This window comes from Salmo salar, chromosome 03 (genome assembly GCF_965601325.2).
Source record: "Salmo salar chromosome 03, fSalSal1, whole genome shotgun sequence".
Lineage (NCBI taxonomy): Eukaryota > Metazoa > Chordata > Actinopteri > Salmoniformes > Salmonidae > Salmo > Salmo salar.
In genome coordinates, this window is record NC_138293.1 from 93,203,324 (window position 1) to 93,227,183 (window position 23,860).

The 23,860-nt window shown below is 43.4% G+C and overlaps 1 pseudogene; it reads left to right on the forward strand.

Moving 5' to 3' along the window:
* Window positions 1–13,917: 13,917 nt before the first annotated feature.
* Window positions 13,918–16,611, forward strand: LOC145877426 (uncharacterized; annotated as a pseudogene).
* Window positions 16,612–23,860: the final 7,249 nt, after the last annotated feature.

The window sequence follows — 23,860 nt, forward strand, 5'->3', positions numbered from 1 at the left end:
TTTGGGTTTATGTGACATTATATGCTAGCTTGAAAAATGGGTGTCTGATTATTTCTGGCTGGGTACTCTGCTGACATAATCTAATGTTTTGCTTTCGTTGTAAAGCCTTTTTGAAATCGGACAGTGTGGTTAGATTAATGAGAGTCTTGTCTTTAAAATGGTGTAAAATAGTCATATGTTTGAGAAATTGAAGTAATAGCATTTCTAAGGTATTTGAATATCGCGCCACGGGATTCCACTGGCTGTTGAGTAGGTGGGACGCAAGCGTCCCACTGGCCCAGAGAGGTTAAGTGAGAAGTAGGCATTGGTCTGAAGCTGGAAAAAGAAAGGAAATTCACAAGGTTTCAATCCTAAGCAACCTGCATACAAATTGTTCAAAATACAATAGACCAACAAAGCTACTGTAGTAGAGCAATACTGTGGGCTGTAAAACCTTGGTAGAGCATGGGTGGAGTAGGCATTGTGGTGCTCGTGAATTTTCTATCTTTTTCAGCTTCAGACCAATACCTACTTCTTATGTCAAACAATTTCGTTTTTAATTCTTACTATGAAATAGATGTCTTGACAAGGGAACATAAGTGTCTTGTCTACTAAATTGCTTAGCCACTGTAAAATAGGCTACATTAAAGTAGACTCAGCAAAATGACGCGACAAGCAGCAAATATTGCAATGAGCGAGATGCAAGACTTTGCTCTCACACAGTCACACAACGTATCTGTGCATGTATGTGCACGGGTACGCTTCACACTGTTCCAGCATGGTTGCCACAGGACCGAAACAGTTGGGAAGTGTAGCCTCGCGCTTGTGGTGGATGAATCAGAATTAGTTGGGTAACATAGATAATTAAGATGTTTTATTTGCATAATATGCTTATGTGAGATACTTGTCATATGTGAATGTATTGTTAAACCATGTGAAGGGATGGCGTGATTAATGGGGAACCAATTATTTGTCTCCACAATGTCTGTGCGCAAGTCACTCCCCTCAGTGAGCTTGTCCAGGGGTGGAGTCAAGAGGGGGTTTACTCGAGATGGGAGTATCTAGAGTTGTCAATTGATTTATGCCATTGTATGAGCTAATGGTTCTGTTCTATACCGTACCAGGGAGAGACGGTTCCAGTTTGGGGTAGGAGGACCAGATACTGGTCTATACAATGAACACTGTTGATACAGCAGTTGCTGTCTGCTATGTTTTATAGATATTGTTCATACAAAACTTAACCTTTGTGAACTGTTGAGAAGGGTGGGTCTTGGGTATAAAAGATCTTTGTACTTTTGTGTAATCACTTTTCAATGGTTCATTGAAGGTCAAGTGCTTTTGCAAAAGCATCTTAATTATTAAAGATGTAGTTTTAAGTATAACTCTGACTTGTGTGTGAAGTTTGTAACTCTCCTCATTTGGTAATGCAGAAATTAGCCACCACACGCTTCAACGCTCTGGGTTATTGCATCAATTGACCCACTATGCTGTTTACTTTGTGCATCTAGCCTACGTCATATCGCGGAGTCTACCTTTAAACTCAGAATATGCTATTCTGTTATTTTGACTCTTTGAATGTTTTTCTTTTACTAATGTTTCTTAATTCCTGCCTAAATACTTATTAGGCTGTTTGTATAGGCCTACCTCAAGTCCCGGCAGTGTGTCAAGGCCCGTATCTTGAGAGAGTGGAGCTCCTCGTTGCGGTTCTGCTCCTCGTTCTCGCATCTCCTAATCTCTCCTCCTAACACATATGAACCCAGAACTTCGTCGAGCGGCTGACCAATTACGTGAGACTTTAGTTCTGGGTTAATCAAGATTAGCTGAGGGGTGAAAGATGTGTTCAACTCCAGTGAATGCTGAATCAAAGGTTCTGAACATAAGACAGGGAGCATTACATGTGTTATCAGTTTTGACATTTGGGCACATTTGGGATGTCCTGACGGGCTGCCCCCCAGGTGGCGAGGGTAAGCTCCCGAGTGGCGCAGTGGTCTAAGGCACTGCTTCTCAGTGCTAGAGGCGTCACTATAGACCCTGGTTTGATTCCAGGCTGTATCACAACCGGCCGTGATTGGAAGTCCCATAGGGCGGCACACAATTGGTCCAGCGTCGTCTGGGTTTGGCCGGTGTAGGCCGTAATTGTAAATAAGAATTTGGTCTTAACTGACTTGCCTAGTTAAATAAAGGTTAAATACAAATGTAATAAATAAACAACACATCCGCCATGCTGACCCTCAACACGGGAGCTCCTCATGGGTGTGTGCCCAGTCCCCTCCTGTACTCTGTTCACCCACGACTGAGTGGCCGCACACGACTTCAACACCATCATTAAGTTTGCAGATGACACAACGGTGGTAGAGCTTTTCTTTTCTCTCGACAGCCTATAGGGAAGAGGTCAGAGACCTGGCATTGTGATGCAAGGACAACAACCACTCCCTCAACGTGGCCAAGACAAAGAGGTTTATTGTGGGCTACAGGAAACTGAGGGCCGAACGCATCAACGGGGCTGTAGTGGAGCGGGACGAGAGCTTCAAGTTCCTCAGTCGTGAAGAGGGCACAACAATGCCTCTTACCCCTCAGGAGGCTGAAAAGATTTGTCACGGGCCCTCAGATCCTCAAAGTTGTACAGCTGCTCCATTGAGAGCATCTTGACAGGCTGCATCCCCACTTGGTATGGCAACTGCTTTGCATCCAACCACAAGGCGCTACAGAGGGTAAAACATACGGCACAGTACATCATTAGGGCCAAACTCCCTGCCATCCAGGACCTCTGTACCAGGCCATGTCAGAGGAAGGCCTTAAAAATGGTCAGGCTCCAGCCACCCAAGTCATACTGTTCCCTCTGCTACCTCACGTCAAGCGGTACCGGAGCGCCAAGTCAAAAGGTTCCTGAACATTTAAAAAACATTTATTTGTAACTAGGCTATAGTGGTACAATGTTTTATGGGACAGTTAATACTACAAACTTCTAGAGTATGTGCCATTACAGTTGAACTATTTGTTTGACTTATTGTGTACATAATGTTGCTGCTACTGTCTCTTTTGACCGAAAATAAATAATTTCTGAATATCAGAACAGTGAATATTAGCTTTTTTTCCTTTAACGAGTCTGATGAGCCCGACATGAAGGACATACTGCTTCGCCGGGAACTTGCCCAAATCCCCGTCATTTGTGTGTAGAGAAGACAGAGAAAAAGTGGGTTGCCTTCTGAGAATTCGTAGGCGATCGAATAAACCCCCTCTGCCTTCCGTTCTACTAGCTAATGTGCAATCATTGGAAAATAAAATCAACGACCTACGAGGAAGATTAAACTACCAACGGGACATTCAAAACTAATATCTTATGCTTCACGGAGTCGTGGCTGAATGACGACATTATCAACATACAGATGGCTGGTTATACGCTGTATCAGCAGGATAGGACAGCGGCGTCTGGTAAGACGATCGGGTGACGGACTATGTATATTTGTAAACAACAGCTGGTGCATGATATCTAAGGAAGCCTCGAGGTTTTGCTCGCCTGAGTTAGTGTGGTCTAGAGCATATCATGAAATACTCTATCTACCTAGAATTTTCATCTGTATTTTTGGTAGCCGTCTACATACCACCACAGACCGATGCTGGCACTAAGACCTCACTCAATGAGCTGTATTCCGCCAAAAGCAAACAGGAAAACACTCATCCAGAGGCGGCGCTCCTAGTGGCCGGGGACTTTAATGCAGGGAAATTGAAGTCCGTTTTACCAAATTTCTATCAGCATGTTAAATGTGCAACCAGAGGAGAAAAAAATTCTAGACCACCTTTACACCACACACAGAGACAAAGCTCTCCCTCGCCCTCCATTTGGAAAATCTGACCATAATTTTATCCTCCTGATTCCTGCTTACAAGCAAAAATGAAAGCAGGAAGCACCAGTGACTCAGTCAATAAAAAAAGTGTTTAGATGAAGCAGATGCTAAATTACAGACTATTTTGCTAGCACAGACTGGAATATGTTCCAGGATTCTTCCGATGGCATTGAGTACACCACGTCAGTCATTGTCTTCATCAATAAGTGCATAGACAACGTCGTCCCCACAGTGACTACGTACATACCCCAACCAGAAGCCATGGATTACAGGCAATATCCACACTGAGCTAAAGGCTAAAGCTGCTGCTTTCAAGGAATGAGACTCTAACCCAGAACCTTATAAGAAATCCCGCTATGCTCTCCAACGAACCATCAAACAGGCAAAGCATCAATACAGGACTAAGATCTAATTGTACTACACTGGCTCTGACGCTCGTCGGATGTGGCAGGGCTTGCAAACCATTACAGACTACAAAGGGAAGCACAGCCGAGAGCTGCCAAGTGACACAAGTCTTCCAGGCAAGCTAAACTACTTCTATGCTCGCTTCGAGGCAAATAACACTGAAACATGCATGAGAGCACCAGCTGTTCTGGACGACTGTGTGATCACGCTCTCTGCCTCCGATGTGAGTAAGACCTTTAAACAGGTCAACATTCACAAGGCCGCAGGGCCAGACAGATTACCAGGATGCGCACTGCGAGCATGCGCTGACCAACTGGCAAGTGTCTTCACTGACATTTTCAACCTCTCCCTGTCCGAGTCTGTAATACCAACATGTTTTAAGCAGACCAACATAGTGCCTGTGCCCAAGAACACTAAGGTAACCTGCCTAAATGACTACCAACCTGTAGCACTCACGTCTGTAGCCATGAAGTGCTTTGAAAGGCTGGTCATGGCTTACAACACCATTATCTCAGAAACCCTAGACCCCCTCCAATTTGCATACCGCCCTAATAAATCCACAGATGATGCAATCTCTATTGCACTCCACACTGCCCTTTCCCACCTGGACAAAAGGAACACCTATGTGAGAATGCTATTCATTGACTACAGCTCAGTGTTCAACACCATAGTGCCCTCAAAGCTCATCAATAAGCTAAGGACCCTGAGACTAAACACCTCCCTCTGCAACTGGATCCTGGACTTCCTGACGGACTGCCCCCAGGTGGTAAGGGTAGGTATCAACACATCTGCCACGCTAATCCTCAACACGGGCCCCTCAGGGATGCGTGCTCAGTCCACTCCTGTACTCCCTGTTCACTCATGACTGCAAGGCCAGGCACGACTCCAACACCATCATTAACCTCTATGGGCTAGGTGGGACGTAATCATTTAGGCAGGTTACCTTTGCTTCCTTGGGCACAGGGACTATGGTGGTCTGCTTGAAACATGTAGGTATTACAGACTCAGTCAGGGAGAGGATGAAAATGTCAGTGAAGACACTTGCCAGTTGGTCCACGCATGCTTTGAGTACACGTCCTGGTAATTCATCTGGCCGCGCGGCTTTGTGAATGTTGGCCTGTTTTAACCTCTCTAGGGTAGGTGGCACCAAATCGTCCCACCTACGTAACAGCCAGTGGAATCCTGTGGCGCGTTATTCAAATACCTCAAAAATGCAAAAACTTAAATTTTTCAAACATGACTACTTTACACCATTTTAAAGACAAGACTCTCGTTAATCTAACCACACTGTCCGATTTCAAAAAGACTTTACAACGAAAGCAAAACATTAGATTATGTCAGCAGAGTACCCAGCCAGAAATAATCAGACACCCATTTTTCAAGCTAGCATATAATGTCACATAAACCCAAACCACAGCTAAATGCAGCACTAACCTTTGATGATCTTCATCAGATGACAACCCTAGGACATTATGTTATACAATACATGCATGTTTTGTTCAATCAAGTTCATATTTATATCAAAAACCAGCTTTTTACATTAGCATGTTACTAGCATGTGACTAGCATTCTGACCGAACACTGCCGGTGAATTTACTAAATTACTCACGATAAACGTTCACAAAAAACATAACAATTATTTTAAGAATTATAGATACAGAACTCCTCTATACACTCGATATGTCCGATTTTAAAATAGCTTTTCGGTGAAAGCACATTTTGCAATATTCTAAGTAGATAGCCCGGCATCACGGGCTAGCTATTTAGACACCCAGCAAGTTTAGCACTCACCAAAGTCAGATTTACTATAAGAAAAATTTTATTACCTTTGCTGTTCTTCGTCAGAATGCACTCCCAGGACTTCTACTTCAATAACAAATGTTGGTTTGGTCCCAAATAATCCATTGTTATATCCAAATAGCGGCGTTTTGTTCGTGCGTTCAAGACACTATCCGAAAGGGTAAATAAGGGTGACGAGCATGGCGCATTTCGTGACAAAAAATGTCTAAATATCCCATTACCATACTTCGAAGCATGTCAACCGCTGTTTAAAATCAATTTTTATGCCATTTTTCTCATAAAAAAGTGATAATATTCCGACCGGGAAAGCGTGTATACGTACAAAGAGAGAGAAAATAAAAACATCTCGTGCCCTCGTGCACGAGCCTGAGTCTCAGAGTACTCTGACCAGCCACTATCCAAACGCGATAATGTGTTTAGGCCTGGGGCTGCCTCGATATCATTCAGCTTTTTCCCGGGCTCTGAGAGCCTATGGGAGGCGTAGGAAGTGTCACGTTACAGCAAAGATCCTCAGTCTTCAATAAAAAGAGCCAAGATGAACAACAACTTGTCAGACAGGCCACTTCCTGTTCAGAATCTTCTCAGGTTTTTGCCTGCCATATGAGTTCTGTTATACTCACAGACACCATTCAAACAGTTTTAGAAACTTTAGGGTGTTTTCTATCCAAAGGCAATAATTATATGCATATTCTAGTTACTGGGCAGGAGTAGTAACCAGATTAAATTGGGTACGTTTTTTATCCGGCCGTGTCAATACTGCCCCCTAGCCCTAACAGGTTAAGTTTGCCGATGACACAACGGTGGTAGGTCTGATCACTGACAATGACGAGACAGCGTATAGGGTGGAGGTCAGAGACCTGGCTGTGTGGTGCCAGGACAACAACCTCAACCTCAACATGATCAAGACAAAGGAGATGATTGTGGGCTACAGGAAATGGAGGACCGAGCACGCCCCCATTCTCATCGACAGGGTGTAGTGGAGCAGGATGAGAGCTTCAACTTCCTTGGTGCCCACATCACCAACAAACTAACATGGTCCAAGCATACCAAGACAGTCGTGAAGAGGGCACAACAAAACCTATTCCCCCTCAGGAAACTAAAAAGATTTGGCATGGGTCCTCAGATCCTCAAAAGGTTCTACAGCTGCACCATCGAGAGCATCCTGACTGGTTGCATCACTGCCTAGTATGGCAACTGCTTGGCCTCCGACAGCAAGGCACTATAGAGGGTAGTGCGTGCAGCCTAGTACGTCACTGGGGCCAAGCTTCCTGCCATCCAGGACCTCTATACCAGGCGGTGTCAGAGAAAGGCCCAAAACAAGGCTCCAGTTACCCTAGTAATCAACTGTTCTCTCTGCTACCACATGGCAAGCGGTACCGGAGCGCCAAGTCTAGGTCCAAGAGGCTTCTAAACAGCTTCTTCCCCCAAGCCATAAGACTCCTGAACATCTAATCAAATGGCTACCCAGACTATTTGCACTCCCCCCCTTTTACGCCGCTGCTACTCTGTTATTATCTCTGCATAGTCACTTTAATAACTCTACCTACATGTACATATTACCTCGACTAACCGGTGCACCCGCACATTGACCCTGTACCGGTACCCCCTGTATATAGTCTCACTATTGTTATTTTACTGCTGCTCTTCAATTACTTGTTACTTTTATTTTTTATTCGTATTTTTTAAACTGCATTGTTGGTTAGGGGCTTGTAAGTACAGTTGAAGTCGGAAGTTTACATACACCTTAGCCAAATACATTTAAACTCAGTTATTCACAATTCCTGACATTAAATTCCAGTAAAAATTCCCTGTCTTAGGTGAGTTAGGATCACCACTTTATTTTAAGAATGTGAGAATGATTTATTTCAGCTTTTCTTTCATCACATTCCCAGTGGGTCAGAAGTTTACATACTCAATTAGTATTTGGTAGCATTGCCTTTAAATTGTTTAACTTGGGACAAATGTTTCGGGTAGCCTTCCACAAGCTTCCCCCATGTGCAGTTGCAATCCGTAGTCTCGCTTTTTTATGGTGGTTTTGGAGCAGTGGCTTCTTCCTTGCTGAGCGGCCTTTCAGTTTATGACGATATAGGACTCGTTTTACTGTGGATATAGATACTTTTGTACCCGTTTCCTCCAGCATCTTCACAAGGTCCTTTGCTGTTGCTCTGGGATTGATTTAAAATTTTGAACCAAAGTACGTTCATCTCTAGGAGACCGAACGAGTCTCCTTCCTAAGCGGTATGACGGCTGTGTGGTCCCATGGTATTTATACATGCATACTATTGTTTGTACCGATAAACGTGGTACCTTCAATTGGAAATTGCAACCAGACTTGTGGAGGTCTACAATTGATTTCTTCTGATTTTCCCATGATGTCAAGCAAAGAGGCACTGAGTTTGAAGGTAGGCCTTGAAATACATCCACAGGTACCCCTCCAATTGACTCAAATGATGTCAATTAGCCTAACAGAAGCTTCTAAACTACACCTGTTGTATTTGGCGCATATGACCAATACAATTTGATTTGACTATGGTAAACTCAGCTATAGTGGTAAAATGTCTTATTGGGACAGTCAATACTACAAACTTCATTAGTAAGTGCCATTTAGACTAAACACTAAAGTAATAAAATGTTTGGTCTAATGATATTCTACGTACAATACTTCCTGTGGTCACCAGGACAGAGCTAGCCCGTCCCCCTCCAGCCTGCCGGAGTCCCCTGGTCACAACTCTCCTGTGTCATGACTGTCCTGATCAGGTCAGGGTACAGGAGACCACCACCCTACAGATTATCTCCCAAACCCGCAACAGAGGAGGAGAGATCTAGGGGTCTGAAGATGTGGGGGTTTTATGACCCCTCACGCCCATAATAAACCTTAGGCCACAGAGAAATTCCTTTGTCCTCACAATGGAGAACTGGCCTCAGAACATTAAACATGCAATAAAGGGACTTTGGAACAATGGTTTCCGTCAGCCACAATGGTGGTCATGACGAGAGGTGGAATATGAAAATGTATGTAACTTTTGTATTGTTATTAAAGGTTAAGAGATGACGTTATTATGAAAACATTGTACCTTTTAAGAGTTTTCCCTGTTGATGTTTATACATTGTACGTTGTGTGGAACATATCCAAATCAAAGAGAATGTTTTGGTAAGGATGAAATGTGAAGTTAGTGTCTAAAATTGGATTTTAGTCAAATCTAGGCCTTGTCCCTTAACTTGGTACGCCCAGAGAATTGCCCTAAAGGCGGTTACGCCCACTTCTGACCCGAGGGTATAAGACAAGAGAGTGAAGAATTAACATAGGGGACTAAGTGACCCCAAGCTGCCGCGAAGGTCTAACAAAGTCAACGAACCCCAAAACGAAACACAAGGTTGAAGACAAAGAAATCTTTTTCTACACGAGCTACGGACGAGTAGCTGTGTCTACGCGGGTGAATTCAAGCCGAACCACCCAGCCTCCACTCTCCATTGAATCGTGGTATCTACACCGTTCGAGTCCGAAGCTGTGAGCTCTGAGCTACAGAGCTGTCTGTCCTCAGAAGACCCCTTTCAGATCAAGGGCGAGGGATCAGACCACTAAGCCAAGAAGGACACTGACGGAGAAGTGCGTCATTGAGAAGCCTAAACGACCCACGCGGAGCTTCCCACCTGAGACCTCCAACACGTAATTACATCATTATATTCTGACCCATAAGAGCGGCAGTTCGGGGCAAGGCTAGGTTTAAATAAGCATGGCTGACAAATGAACCCAAATGTATATTTCTCTCGTGTACTTTCTTTGTTTCTCTCTCTTTTAAATCACCATTTTGGGTAACACGTGCCATAGTGTGTTGGCCCGTTATACTAAGTCATAATCAATAGCTAGACTGTGTTTTGTGTATGTGTATTTTTATCATCATTTTAGCTTGCTAGTAAATAAATAATCAACTAAGATTGGTGTGGTAAACTCATTGGTGTAGCCCGGGTTCGTGCAGATTCCCGGATTATGCGACGTTCAGACATGAGACAAGAGGTTGATTAATTTAGCAACTGTTGTAGAATCGATATTCTGATATCCTTTGAGTTAATTTGGGAAATAGAAACTCAATCAAAATAATTTTCCCATGGTGCCCCAGGTTAATGAGTTAATAATTGCTTGATTCATTGCTTAATTCATTTAATCACGCAATTATAAACCGTTAATCATTCGATGAGCAACAGTCGTCACATTAACTAATACAACGTCACGACACCTGGTAGCGCCTTACTGCTGGGTCTGAAGAGGGTGTCTGTGCGGCTGGTCGACTGCAGGAAAACAGCGGGGCAGAGTGGAACTGTGAGAGAAGGACACGAGGAGGAAGAGAAGGGAGAAGATGGAGATTTGATTACATCAAGTAAGAACAATGTGTGTTGATTAAACTACAATCTGCTTCTCTAACTGCTCATTGATTGATAAACAATATATATATATATATATATATATATATATATATATATATATATATATATATATATATATATACACACAGGTAAGTGCCAAAATAAACACCAACATAGTGCCTTAATAGACCAGAACAGCTTAAATGTGGCTTGGCATAGATTCTACAAGTGTCTAACTCTATCAGAGGGATGCGACACCATTTTTCCACCCAGAAATTCAATGATTTGGTGTTTTTTTGATGGTGTCTGAGATGCCGCTCCAAAATCTGTTCCATTAGGTTGAGATCTGGTAACAGACGGCCATGGCGTATGATTTGCATCGTTCCCTTTCAGTCAGGAAACTCGGCCCAATACAGCTGTGGGCAGTTTGAGCGCTAGCGCACTCTAATGAAGAACATTAGTCACGCCTGACAAGTCTCATGGGACCACTGTTGCCGGCTGCGTTTAAGCACTCTAGAGAAACGTGTCGCCTTCAATAGAATGCTTTGTGGTACCGAATGTGATTTTCCTCCCCAGGGCGCCTGTACCTTGGCGGAGTCTGAGTTGCGGGATGCAGGGGTGGACCTGGGCTCGTGGTGGGATCAGATGGAGCTATCCTCCCAGTATAGTGATATAGAGCCAGCTGATATCTCTTTCGGCATCATGCAGGGCTCCTGTTTGGTTGACGACGTGGTGTCTGGCCGGTTCTGGGAGGGGGCCAGAGACAATTACTTGATGCCAACACATCTTTTTAGCTAAGTTACACGCTGAAGTTATGTTACACTTGGTAACCAGACTGTTTCATCCTAACATCGTTGATGCCTTTACCATCTACACTTGCCAGTTTTAGCCTCAGCCAGCACCATATTCAGATTAGCCTTTACGTCGGTAGCCCTGCCCCCTGGTGAACAATGTATGATCGCTGGATGATTCTTTTTAAGTCTGATATTGTGGGGAATGGAGTCATCAATGACTAGGGTTTTCAATTTGTCAGAGCTAATGATGGGATGCTTCGGCGGCTCAGACCCTGTAACGGGTGGAGGAGAGACCTGAGAAGGCTCTAACTCCGACTCGTTGCTTAGTGGGTTAAACCAGTTGAACGTTTCTATCGGCTGAATGAGTGATACCGGTTGAGCATGCCAAAAACATTTTTTTTACAGAAGTCATGAGAAAATTGTTCAGCTGCAGGGACTGTGAAGGGAGTTTAACACTACTACCTGTATTTACTGGTGGCACAGATGGTGTATCATTAATTCCTACACTTGCCCAACGATTGCGTCTGATGCCGAGCTTGCAACTTGGCTATCCTCACCATAAGGCAATAGTTATCCTTTATATTAAGAGTATAGCGACTGCAATAAGAAGGCATAACGTTACTTCACTTTTTTTTGGGGGGGGGGGGGGGGCGGACAAGGTCCTGCAGATCTATGTCCAGATAAAAATTGTGTGAGGACAAAACTAAGACCTTGTTAAATACAGACTTTGATTTAAATAGTTATTAAGAACCAAAAGCGAAAAAGTTTGTCAGGTAGCCAAGAAGCAACAAACAGTACAGCAGTACGGAGACAGCATGGAAATGCATTGCGTTGCGTCACCAGAACCTCCACCCTTCTTCGTAGGATACCCCTCAGACTCAGCTGCATTCAGCCAAGCTTATGTTGTATGGGTATTCACACTTCATGGGTATGGAGGGGTCGGGGCTTGTCACAATGCCTCCATTGGATGGGAAGCTAGCTGTCTACCTAGCCTCATTGGCTAACAAAGGGATGGCTAATTCCAACAAATCCCTCCCAAATAAGTATTGTTATTTTTCGGGGTTGCAGCTTGACAAGGTGTACCAGGATCATGGGGTGGCGGCCCAGTCCCTGAACATGGTCACAATGCTGCAGATTTACCAAACTGAGCTATTGGCAGCCCTGGCTGCAGGGATCCACACACAGAGCTCCTAGATGAGTCCTGCTACGGACGGTTTCATGTTGCGCATGTTCCGTTGCACTGTCGCAGCATTCGGGAGAAGCATGGGGGCTTCAGGGGTGGAAGAGCACCACCTCTGGTTGACTTTGTCTTAGGTGCCGGAGAGAGACCAGCTGGACAGGCAGAGACACTTTCTCCTACGGGGTTGTTCGGCTCGGCCTTGGCATCTATGCAGGAGACGGCGCTTTACGGCTTCCTTCCTCTGAAGTATTTTTCTGCCTTCAAGAGGATTTGTAGACAAAGGCCCGGCAGTAAGCTGGCTGCGCTGACTTCCGGGTCTACACCCAAGTCAGCTCCTGTTCCCCCAAGAACAGCGTCAGTCTGCTTGGCACAGGCTCTATTTTACTCCTAGAGGTAAAGAGAAAGCTGGTCCCTCTGCGGAGAGGGGAAAGCAGCAGCTCCTGCGCACCTGTCACGATGAGAGAGAAACATCTCTAGATTTTAATTGTGAAAGCGGTACCCCTCAAGTGGCACGTCCAATCTGGGTGGGTCACTGGTCACTGAAACTCAAACACCTAAGTTCTGTGGTGTTCATGGGTATCAAGAGTGTTTTCTTCCAGATGTGAGCTTAATAAAGAGCCTCTTCCCCACGGTCAGACACTCGGGTTATCAAGAAGCATGAAAAATAATCATTCTCCCAGTCCACAAGTGTGACGTAGAAGTCCGTCACTGGCCGCGGGCAGAATTTGGTACTTTAACGCACGGACACATTCATCACTCCTCCCTGCTCCGTTATCACGTAAGTTAACAATGTGGGTCGACACACAAGTTAACTTCTCTATCTTAGTACATACATTTCACACTTACCTCAGTAACCGGTTATGGTATAAAGAAATAAACAGACAAGTGGTCATATTTAATATAAGCAATATTTATTATACTTAGATGTTATAGATGAGCGTGTTGTTTGTTTGTTCTGTTCCTCTCTCTCTCTCCATCTCTGTAGTTTACGGGTATGCTGGATAAGGACCCGAGCTAAGGGAATTGGGTTGACTTTGTAGTGCCTGTCCCGAATGGCTCATGAATGTAAATGGGCATATTGAAAGACACTGTCAGTAGTGATGTAATTTTGTAAATGTTATATTGTGATATTGTTTCATAAAAAACATGTTGCAATGTATATACTTTAGTATGTTTAGTTAAATGGTAAATGTAGGTTTGAATAGGTAATTGCTTAATTAATTTGTGTTAATTGTTCTGAGGGGAGGGGCTACCCCTACAAAAGGAGCCTCTCTTTCAGTTCATCGAGAGGCATTTTGGATTGAGCTGTGGGTGGGGCAGCATTGTTTTTAAGCTGTCCCATAAGGTATACGTTTGATGGCAGTACTGTTGTTTTTGTTCCGGAATCACTATGTAAATAAACACCCTTGCACAGAATAACTTTTTCGGCTCTGCCATCTTTTTATTTTGATAGAGGCTAGGTTTTCCAGTTTAGCCTTCTGGCCTACTCTATGTGACAACAAGTTTCCATTTTGCCCCTTCAGATGGCACTTTACAGGAGAATTGCTGTCTGTGTCGACCAATGGTGTGCAGGCTTAGTGTCACCCTGGATTATGCAAACAGTGACGTCGCAGTATAGTCTCCAAGTCCCCGGCGTTTTTGCAGCGCCGTCATGTTGCGTTTTCCAGAGGCCTATGCGCCCATTTTGAGGGAGGAAATCTCTTCTCCAGAAGCAAGCAATTTCTCTCAGAACGGCTAGTACAGCCAGTATTTCCTGGTTCCCAAGAGGGGCGGGACTTTGTCCCATTTTAGACCTGCATCCCTTTAACAGGCATCTTAAGGTCTACAAGTTCAGAACCAATCGCCCATGTGTTTGGTTCACCTCCAACGCATGGGCGATGGATATTTGTGCTGCGGCCAGTTGTGCATCACCACACACTTTTGTGAGGTTTTATCGCTTGGATGTCATTGCCCCAGCGTATCCCACAGTGTTCTTATGGCTGGGACGGGAGAGGGTCATTGAAAGGCAGTGGACAGTTTTGCAATATACCCAGATGCCACAGGTTTGTTGTTGGGTTGGAACCCTAGGTGGTCTGCCGTGGGCCATTTCATTTGGTGCTGGGTTGTGATTTCAGATCCCCTGAGTTTCCTGACTACAAGGGAACATACAGTTATGACTAGAACTAATGTTCAATGAAAGAGGCAAACAAAGTACAACAGTTGTTGGGCCTCACACCGCCATGTTCAGATTTAAGAGCGGTACTGAATTGAAGGAATGACTCCGTACCTTGGTTTTATCACCTGCAAAGGTGGGACTTCTGGTGTGGCACGGTGTTCATTGGCCTTGTCAAGCGTGATTCTAATGTTCCTCAGTAGAGGGCGCTGGTGCGTGAACTCCCTATAGCTGTACCTTGTTTCCCTCCTTCATAGAACAGTAGTTAAAGTAATAACTGTTTTTTATGCTCATTAAATCATTCAGTGAACACTCATGCCCTGTGGATGGGGGCATTGTCATCAACCATAGGTTGAAGGTGAACACTCAATGGCTATGCATTTATTGGCGTTTACCTTGCCCTCTAAGTGGTTGAGTGGACCTAAACCATGCCAGGAAAATTAACCCAACACCATAAGAGCCGCCAGAACCCTAATTTCCTCAAGTGTTTCCTTTATTTTGGCAGTTATGTTTATTGATGTTCATAGTTGTTTATGGATTGCAAAACCTAGTTATTCAATGTCTTTGCTTCACAGGGGACACCCCTAACTGTCATTCTCTCAGTGGGAGGGGCTTATCATCTGGGGAGCCTCAACATCATGTTGCTGACGAGGCAAAGAAGAGTCTCTACAGATCAGAACAACTCAAGAAACCCCAGCAGAGAGGTGTAGGGAAGAAACCTCACCACTGCTGCTCTGACTGTGGGAAGAGTTTCACTAGACGGAGTGGCTTCATTATTCACCAGTGGATTCACACTGGAGCAAAACCGTACTGCTGCTCTCAGTGTGGGAAGAGTTTCACCTGTCCAGGAGGTCTTAAGTTACACCAAAGAATCCATACAGGAGAGAATCCGTACAGATGCTCACAGTGTGGAAAGAGTTTCGCTGCTTCTAACACCTTAAAATCTCATCTGAGAATTCATACAGGGGAGAAGCCTTATCCCTGCCTTGATTATGGGAAAAGCTTTGCTAATGCAGGAGGCCTAACCATACACCAGCGTGTACACACTGGAGAGAAGCCTTATAGCTGTGATCAGTGTGTAAAGAGCTTTTCTCTTTCAGAAAATCTAACTATACACCGGCGCATACACACTGGAGAGAAACCTTATGTCTTATCAGTGTGGGAAGAGCTTCACTCAGTCAGCAGACCTGACTACACACCAGCGAACACACCTTGGAGAGAAGCCTTATCAATGTGATCAATGTGGGAAGAGCTTTGCTCTCGCTTCGTCCCTGACTAGACACCAGCGAACACACACTGGAGAGAAGCCTTATAGCTGTGATCAGTGTGGGAAGAGCTTTGCTCGAGCATCCAACCTGACTACACACCAGCGAACACACACTGGAGAGACACCTTACAGCTGTGATCAGTGTGGTAAGAGTTTTAGTCAGTCAAGAGATCTGATTACACACCAGCGAATACACACTGGACATTGGCTTTATAGCTGTGATCAGTGTGGGAAGAGTTTTAGTCGATCAGGGAACCTGACTAGACACCAGCGAACACACACTGGAGAGAACCCTTATATCTGTGTATGTGGAAAGATATTTGTTCATTTAGGGCCAATGAAAAAACACCAGAAAGCACAAATGTGTCATCTTTCAACTCCCTCCGATCCGGTTGCAGATCCCTAAATAATGAATCAATAGAAAACGTCAAGTGAACAGTCATATCCATCTCTCATTCTTAAACAGTTGACTTAGTCTGATCACCACGGTAACCTGTTTGGAACATAGATGTGGTAAAGAAGTCAATTGAACTTGAGCAAAACAAAGGAATTGCCATGGAAATGTGTGGGAGAAAAGGGCCATGGGGGAATAATCCTGAATCTCTTCATTGCCCCCCAGCAAAATTAGCCTACGTTTAGACTATTGTTTATATGTGTATGTCACAATATATTGAGGTACAAATCAGAGTATAATGCTTGTATGGATGTCTACCCTAACAATAAATGTTAATTTCACCAATCAACTGCATTACAGTTAAAAATAGACTACCACCACCGATGTCTGTATGCTAGCTATGTTAACCAGTTTATACTAACTGGAGTTAGCATTTAGAAGTCACTTCAACTTTTAAACGTTACCTGCGAAAACAGCCAACGATATCCAAATCGGACTTACAATACATACAGTGCATTCTGAAAGTATTCATACCCCTTGACTATTTTCCACATTTTGTTACATTACAGCCTTATTCAAAAATGTATTAAATACTTTTTTCCCCCCTCAATCTACACACAATACCCAATAATGACAAAGCGAAAAGTTTAGGAATTTTAGCAAATGTATAAAAAAAAGAAAAAAAAGATGCATACCTTATTTACATAAGTATTCAGACCCGTTGCTATGAGACTCAAAATTGAGCTCAGGTCCATCCTGTTTCCATTGAGATGTTTCTACAACTTGTTTGGAGTCTACCTGTGGTAAATTCAGTTGATTGGACATGATTAGGAAAGGCACACAGCGGTCTATATAAGGTCCCACAGTTGGCAGTTCATGTCAGAGCAAAAACCAAGCCATGAGGTTAAAGGAATTGTCCGTAGAGCTCCGAGGCAGGATTGTGTCAAGGCACAGATCTGAGGAAGGAACCAAAACATGTCTGCAGCATTGATGGTCCCCAAGGACACTGTGGCCTCCATCATTCTGAAATGGAAGAATTTTGGAACCACCAAGACTATTCCATTTCAGAATAAGGCTGTAATGTAAAAATGTGTGTGTGGGGGGGTACATCCTGTAGAAAACACAAACAGCTCTGCACTGCTTTGCGAAGCGCAAGAAGTATGAATCCCTGACTTCTGCTGAGGTCGTATCACAATAAATGCTGCATGGCCAATGTAGATATCGGATTGACCATGCAGCGCCCAGATGCACAATGCCCTTCTCTCTCCAGAATGCGTTCTCTCATGCCAATTTGTGCACATTCGTTGTTTCATAACTTCATTGTGTGAATTGTTTGCATTTGATATCACTTCCCCATTACAAATCACCAGTAGTACATTCTAACGTTAATTCCTGTGATTTCTAATATACAATGTTTGTTACTTTGGTTACAGTAATTTCTGTTAATGCATTCAATATAATTATTACAGTCTTCCCAGTATTATTGTCGGAGTCGACACGTTGTTTGCAGACCGCACAACCTATGCTGTACTTGAGAGAAACAAGTTTTTCTTTATTTCATTCCATTTATGAGTTTTGTCAATTTAGTCAGTCTTTTGTTTGGAGCGCTCCTGTCAATGTTGAGTAAGGATGCGCATGCATAGAAGTAGGCCTATAGGCTACCTGGCCTGTGGGCAAATGTGTATATAAATGTGCCCATTTTGGAGATAGTATTTCTGATTGGCTTAGCACACCATCACTAATGACCTGTTGATCTTCTCAAAGTAATGTTTTCTTCACCTCAAATGGCAAGCAAACAAAGTCTGTTTTTACATCCATTGAGAATTACAATAGTTACTCATTTGTATTTGAAAAATCTTTCCAGCGATCTCCCTTTTTCAATAACCACATAGTGTGAAAGGGAAAAATGTGATGCTCTAATCCAGTGTAAATGTCAAAAACTTATCATTGCTTGACTTGGACTGAAACAGGTTCCGGTTGTCATTTTGGGTGCTGGTACTGTTTATATTTTGGTGCAGAAACTCCACAATACTTTGGAGCTAATATTCTACAAGACAAACATTTGCAGTGCCGGTACCCAGCTCTGGTGAGCTCCTGCCCAAGTTTCTTATCCCTTGCACAAATAGTCTACAGCTGTGTCTGTCCAGAGCTCATTGGCTCAGGAAACTGATGGTCCAGAATATTTTATAAAGTGTTGCAAGTTCGCTAGCACAAGTTTCGGGCTGGACCCAATTAAGAGCGGGAGGAGAATAGTTGGGTCAAGTTATGTTTTTCCTTATTCTGTTCATCTAAATCTCTGGTGTCATTGAGGCATTTGCCTTATTTCATCAAACCGTAAGCTTAAAGCATCAGACAAGCTCAGTGCATATAGTTGATTTTATTAAAACACATTAACACTATAAATTGAAAAATACACATTGAAACATTTAGATCAAATGGATTGGTTAAAAGAACAGATGAATTTCGGTCTACAGATAATTGTTTTTGTCGGGATCTCCCTAGTCTGAATACTTTCCGGATGCTGTAAATCATGACGATTTGATGAATATCCACTTTGTTAGATCAGATTTGTTGAACGGTCTTCGTTCCATTGACTCCTTTACCGCATCTATAATATGCAGCTCTGATCTAGGAGCAGGTTTCCCCTGTGTCCATGCAATATCACACATTGTGATCTAAATCGATAAATGTTATATTATATTGATTAAAAGTCACCTTGTCTGAGAGTGATTTTACATGTCTCGCCAGGGTAGGCCTACACGAAACACAGCCCTTATTTTAAGTGTTTCTAAAATCCCCTATGGGAAAAATGTAATGGTGGAAAAACTATTGGAACCATTTCCCTGCTTGACACTAGGTTTAACAGGTATTATGACACACCCATGGACGAGCTCTATAGAGAGAAGTAGTGATGACATCTTTTTATAGGCACTAATTTTGCCATGGTTCTTTGGACAAAGCCATGGGGAAAATGAATTGCGTTTTTGGATAAATGCCAAAAATAAGGTCTGTGGGAAACAGGTTTAGATGTTATATGTTTTGTTCTGAGAGTCTTCATCAGCTAATGTAACTTTTTGTGAATTTAAGGATTTATGTAATAGCTTTTTTTTTTAAGGTTTCATAATTCATAAAGGTCATTAACTGACTGATAGTATATCATAGAACAAAACCTATAACAAGGTAACTAATTTCTGGGATATAACTGAGACTGCTCTTCTCTGTGTCACGGAGGCTCTGCGCACTGCTAAAGCTAACTCTCTCTCCTCTGCTCTCATCCTTCTAGACCTATCTGCTGCCTTTGATTCTGTGAACCATCAGATCCTCCTCTCCACCCTCTCCGAGTTGGGCATCTCCGGCGCGGCTCACTCTTGGATTGCGTCCTACCTGACAGGTCGCTCCTACCAGGTGGCATGGCGAGAATCCGTCTCCGCACCACGTGCTCTTACCACTGGTGTCCCCCAGGGCTCAGTTCTAGGCCCTCTCCTATTCTCGCTATACACCAAGTCACTTGGCTCTGTCATATCCTCACATGTTCTCTCCTATCATTGCTACGCAGACGACACACAATTAATCTTCTCCTTTCCCCCTTCTGATAACCAGGTGGCGAATCGCATCTCTGCATGTCTGGCAGACATATCAGTGTGGATGACGAATCACCACCTCAAGCTGAACCTCGGCAAGACGGAGCTACTCTTCCTCCCGGGGAAGGACTGCCCGTTCCATGATCTCGCCATCACGGTTGACAACTCCATTGTGTCCTCCTCCCAGAGTGCTAAGAGCCTTGGCGTGACCCTGGACAACACCCTGTCGTTCTCCGCTAACATCAAGGCGGTGACCCAATCCTGTAGGTTCATGCTCTACAACATTCGCAGAGTACGACCCTGCCTCACACAGGAAGCGGCGCAGGTCCTAATCCAGGCACTTGTCATCTCCCGTCTGGATTACTGCAACTCGTTGTTGGCGGGGCTCCCTGCCTGTGCCATCAAACCCCTACAACTCATCCAGAACGCCGCAGCCCGTCTGGTGTTCAACCTTCCCAAGTTCTCTCACGTCACCCCGCTCCTCCGCACACTCCACTGGCTTCCAGTTGAAGCTCGCATCTGCTACAAGACCATGGTGCTTGCCTACGGAGCTGTGAGGGGAACGGCACCTCCGTACCTTCAGGCTCTGATCAGTCCCTACACCCAAACAAGGGCATTGCGTTCATCCACCTCTGGCCTGCTCGCCTCCCTACGTCTGCGGAAGCACAGTTCCCGCTCAGCCCAGTGTTCGCTGCTCTGGCACCCCAATGGTGGAACAAGCTCCCTCACGACGCCAGGACAGCGGAGTCAATCACCACCTTCCGGAGACACCTGAAACCCCACCTCTTTAAGGAATACCTGGGATAGGATTAAGTAATCCTTCTAACCCCCCTACCCTCCCCCCCAAAAAAGATATAGATGTACTATTGTAAAGTGGTTGTTCCACTGGATATCATAAGGTGAATGCACCAATTTGTAAGTCGCTCTGGATAAGAGCGTCTGCTAAATGACGTAAATGTAAATGTCAATTTAGGTCTACAGGCTGGCATGCTCTATAGCGCCGTATACAGTGGCCAGAAAAAGTATGTGAACCCTTTTGGAATTACCTGGATTTCTGCATAACTTGGTAATACAATTTAATCTGTTCTTCATCTAAGTCACAACAATAGACAAACAGTCTGCTTAAACTAATAACACACAAACAATGATATGTTTTCATGTCTTTATTGAACACATCATTTAAACATTCACAATGTAGGTTGGAAAAGGTGTGTGAACCACTAGGCTAATCACTTCTCCAAAAGCTAATTGGAGACCAATCAATGACACGAAATTGGATATGTTGGTTAGAGCTGCCCTGCCCTATAAAAAACAAACAAAATTTGAGTTTGCTATTCACAAGAAGCATTGCCTAATGTGATCCATGCCTCGAACAAAAGAGATCTCAGAAGACCTAAGATTAAGAATTGTTGACTTGCATAAAGCTGGAAAGTGTTACAAAAGTATCTTTAAAAGCCTTGATATTCATCAGTCCACTGTAAGAAAAATTGTCTATAAATGGAGAAAGTAGAGCATTGTTTCCACTCTCCCTAGGAGTGGCCGTCCTGCAAAGATGACTGGAAGAGCACAGCGCAGAATGCTCAATGAGGTTAAGAAGAATCCTAGAGTGTCAGCTAAAGACTTACAGAAATCTCTGATCATGCTAACATCTCTGTTGACGAGTCTACGATACGTAAAAAACTAAACAAGAAAGGGGTTCATGGAAGGACACAATGGAAGAAGCCGCTGCTGTCCAAAAAAAACATTGCTGCACGTCTGAAATTCGCAAAAGAGCACCTGGATGTTCCACAGCGCTACTGGCAAAATATTCTGTGGACAGATTAAACTAAAGTTGAGTTGTTTGGAAGGAACACACAACACTATGTAGAGAAAAAAAGGCACAGCACACCAACATCAAAACCTCATCTTAACTGTAACTGCTACTCTCTGTTTATCATATATGCATAGTCACTTTAACCATATCTACATGTACATACTACCTCAATCAGCCTGACTAACTGGTGCCTGTATATAGCCTTGCTACTGTATATAGCCTCGCTACTGTTATTTTTCACTGTCTTTTTACTGTTTTTATTTCTTTACTTACCTATTGTTCATCTAATCCCTTTATTTTTTTTAATTGCACTGTTGGTTAGTAAGCATTTCACTAAGGTCTACACCTGTTGTATTCGGTGCACGTGACAAACTTTGATTTTATTTGGAGGGAGCATCAGGGTTTGGGGCTGCTTTGTTGCCTCAGGGCCTGGACAGCTTGCTATCATCAACGGAAAACGGTTTATTTTATCATTTTATCAAAACATTTTGCAGGAGAATGTAATGCTCTGTTCGCCAATTGAAGCTCAACAGAAGTTGGATGATGCAACAGAACAATGACCCAAAACACAGAAGTAAATCAACAACAGAATGGCTTCAACAGAAGAAAATACGCCTTCTGGAGTGGCCCAGTCAGAGTTCTGACCTCAATCCGATTGAGATGCTGTGGCATGACCTCAAGAGAGCAGTTCACACCAGACATCCCAAGAATATTGCTGAGCTGAAACAGTTTTGTAAAGAGGAATGGTCCAAAATTCCTCCTGACCGTTGTGCAGGTCTGATCCGCAACTACAGAAAACGTTTGGTTGAGGTTATTGCTGCCAAAGGAGGGTCAACCAGTTATTAAATCCAAGGGTTCACATACTTTTCCCACCCTGCACTGTGAATGTTTACATGGTGTGTTCAATAAAGACATGAAAACATAATTGTTTGTGTTATTAGTTTAAGCAGACTGTCTATTGTTGTGACTTAGATGAAGTACAGATCAAATTGTATGACCAATTTATGCAGAAATACAGGTAATTCCAAAGGGTTCACATACTTTTTCTGGTCACTGTAGCGCCACACTGACATGATTGGTTGATGGTAGGTGGGGGGCGGTACATCCTGTATAAACACAAACTCCCTTCCTTGACTACTTCCTTCCAACAGTGTGTATCAGGGAGATTCCTAGATGTGAGAAGTGTGCAGGAGGACCTGAGGGAAAGGAATGTGTACTATTGATGTAAAAAGTTGTGTGTGTAAACTGTAGGGGTACACATGGTGCTGGAGATCAGATGTGTCCGGTGAGAGAAAGACAGGTTGAGGCTACCAGGATCAGAGTAGCGCAGAAGGTGTTGTATGCTGAGACAGTGAAGAGAGTAGTAGTGGAAGATGGGTCCAGGGTGAGGGATCCTGAGAGGATCTCTGTGATTAGGCTGAGGTCAATAGAGAGTGATAAGAATAACATGCTTCACTAAGTTTTTTTAAACGTTTTTTTTTTTCGCGTTCATGGCCATGGTTGTCAACTGTACCGCAGCAATAGAACGTAAATCACAGCGCATAGATGTTGTGGTGGCAGCTGCAGAGAAGTACTTGGGTGTACAATATTTTACTGCAGAGTTACAAGGTGTTTTGAACGATAATATCCCGTCCTCCCAGGCTGCTGGCCTGGTGTAGGATCAGAGGGCCAAAGTAATGGAATATTGATGAGGTTTTAATGGGTGTAGGGTTAGTGGTGTGAAGTACTTAAGTAAAAATACTTCAAAGTTGTTTTTTTGGTTTATCTGTACTTAACTATTTTTAGTTTTTGACAACTTTTACTTCACTACATTCCTAAAGAAAATCATGTACTTTTTACTCCATACATTTTCCCTGACACCCAAAAGAACTCATTACATTTGGAATGCTAAGCAGGACAGGAAAATGGTTCAACTCACGCACTAATCATGAGGTCATCCCTACTGCCTCTGATCAAGCAGACTCATGAAACAAATGATTTGTTTGTAAATGATGTTGTGTGCCACTGGCTATCTGTAAAATAAATAATTGAGCTGTCTGGTTTACTTAATATAAGGCATTTAAAATGATTCAGTTTGACTTTTGATACTTAATTACATTTGAGCAATTACACGTAGTTTTAAACATACTTAAGTATCAAAAGTAAAGACTTTTAGACTTTTACTCAAATAGTATTTAACTGGTTGACTTCAACTTTTACTTTAGTCATTTTCTATTAAGATATCTTTACTTTTACTCAAGTATGACGATTAGGTATTTTTTCCTCCACCGTGCAGCATTAGTTAGTTG